Source organism: Cupressus sempervirens, chromosome 3 (genome assembly GCF_028749045.1).
Source record: "Cupressus sempervirens isolate cs-2001-9-10 chromosome 3, ASM2874904v1, whole genome shotgun sequence".
NCBI classification, from domain to species: Eukaryota; Viridiplantae; Streptophyta; class Pinopsida; order Cupressales; family Cupressaceae; genus Cupressus; species Cupressus sempervirens.
Genome location: NC_143120.1, coordinates 537,134,457 through 537,137,011, shown reverse-complemented (window position 1 = coordinate 537,137,011; position 2,555 = coordinate 537,134,457).

Sequence of the window (2,555 nt, the reverse complement as noted above, 5' to 3'; positions counted from 1 at the left end):
AAAATGATCACTTTTGGTAATCTACCCTGTTAGGAGCAAGTAGGACTGCTAGATCCACCTTGTTAGAGGATTTACTAACATACAGTGAAGTATGCACTCTATTAGGAGATTTACAAAAAGACTATTAGGTCCACCCGATTAAAGGATTTATAAACTGATTCACCTGTTAGGATGAAATAGTGGATCTGCTTACAACTGTTTTCTGATAAGATCCTTGTTGCATTGATCACCTGATGTGATATCTATAACTTTTCTGCTCCTATGTTGACCTTGTTGTATTCCCTTTTATTCTGCTACTGATTCACTTTTACTTTTCTCAAAATATATTAATACCTTCTTCATATGCAAAAATTACCCTTTTTTTTTTCACCATACCATGTTACAAATGATATCATACATTACATATATACCATTTCAATATTTACAACTACAAAGTTGGCCAAAACACAAGTGAATAGAACATTACTGAGTCGGCCAGATAGTAGAAAACTCAAGTTCCTCAAGCTAACTTAGTGACCTTCTGATACTCGGCATCCACTATATTAATCGGCATCATCATGCACTTGGTAGAAGTAGAGGCTTAGTTCATACTAGCCACACAATACTACTTGGAACTTGGTAACCATTGGTGACTCGGTAGATATAGTGTCACTTGGTAAAAACTAACTTCTTCGTTTACCTTGCTGTGCTCGGTGAACACTAAGTCCTTCATTTACCTTCCTCTGCTCGGTGAACACTGAGTTCTTTATTTACCTTGCTTTGCTCGGTGAACACTGAGTTCTTCATTTACCTTGCTTTGCTCGATGAACACTGAGTTCTTCATTTACCTTGCTTTGCTCGGTAAACACTGAGTTCTTCATTTACCTTCCTTTGCTCGATGAACACTGCGTTCTTCATTTACCTTGCTTTGCTCGGTGAACACTAAGTTCTTCATTTACCTTCCTTTGCTCGGTGAACACTGAGTTCTTCATTTACCTTGCTTTGCTCGATGAACGTTGAGTTCTTCATTTACCTTCCATTACTCAGTGAACACTACTGAACTGCCCATTCACTTGGTATCCTTTGGAATGCTTGGTAAGAACTGTTTACCTGCTAAACTTATAAGGTAGCCACTGAATGCTTGGTATATACTGTAGACTAATTGATGAGCTTGGTAAGCATTTAGAATTGAATAAATGTTTGCACTAATGACAAATATATCATAATTCCAACAATCTCCCCCTTTGGCATTAGTGACAAAAACACTTATGAGCCAAAACTTATGTGCAAAATTTGACATCTTGATTTACATATATCTCCCCCATACAATATGCACATAGTATTTACAAATATCTCTTATCTATACACATGGCTTCATTATTTACATATGTCTCTATCTCTTCTTTGGTACTCTATCTCCCCCTTTTTGACAATAATGCCAAATTAAACAATATATATTTACACAGAAACACCAAAATGGGAGATAAAATCAGAATGTACCTTGAGAATAAGAACCAAATTCTTATCCTAATTTTCTTGCAAAATTTTGTAGGTGGAGAGTGCTATCTGAACTTCAGCTGAAAGTTCAATCACATGATCTGCAACTGAGAAATTGTTGTCATGGATCAATGTTTTGGAGTAGGCAATATGTTTTTGCATTGTGTCCATGACAGGAAGAATCATATTTTCGATGTCAATCAGTGTGGATCTGATCCTAGCTTCCTCTCTGAATAGTTCTACCTGCTTTTTTGACAAAAATTTGATTCTAAAAAGATGGGATAAACTTGAATTGGGGTCAAGTTGCAGCTTTTGGGAACTGATCTTCATATCCTCATAAATTTTATTTAATTTTTCTTTAATCTCCTTGGTATATTTGGTAACATCACAAAGTATGGAAAAAAGTGAAGTTACATTATTAAAAGAATTTTCAAGATTGACCAAAATTGTGGACAATTTTATCTGTTTTATTGCAATCTGCTGAGAAATGTGCACAAGCAACTTATTATCAAATTTTATTTCAGCCTTTTCAATCAATTTTTCTTCACCAGAGGTGTCCTCATTGAATTTATTTATAGCCTCTTCTAACTGAATCAAAATGTGTTGAGTAGAATCTACTTCAACACCTATAGCTTCTATAATTATATTTTTGGCATTCTCAATTATTCTGTATTCCTTATCCCTTTCAGACCTTAACTACTTTTGTGTTGCCTTCATCTCTATTAGTTGACTAGCATACCTCATTTCTTCAATGGTAGCATTTTTGTAGTCAATTTTTGAAATCACTATTTCTACGTCTAGGTCAATATCCTCAGGAATTTATTTTCTAGTGAGCAGAAGTCTTAATGGTTGCTTTAGTTTGGCTTTTGTGATGACTGATTTGACCTTGGGAGTGGACACAATAGTGGAGATGGAAGGACTAGCAGTGAAGATTGCTATACTTAAGGGTTGAGTGCCAATAGGAGTATTTACCAGATCAAAAACTAGAGTACTTCCCAAAAATGGTGATACAGTTGGTAATGCAGTATCTGATCTAACTAGATTTGAAGTAGATGTAGATAATGCACACAAAATTGTAG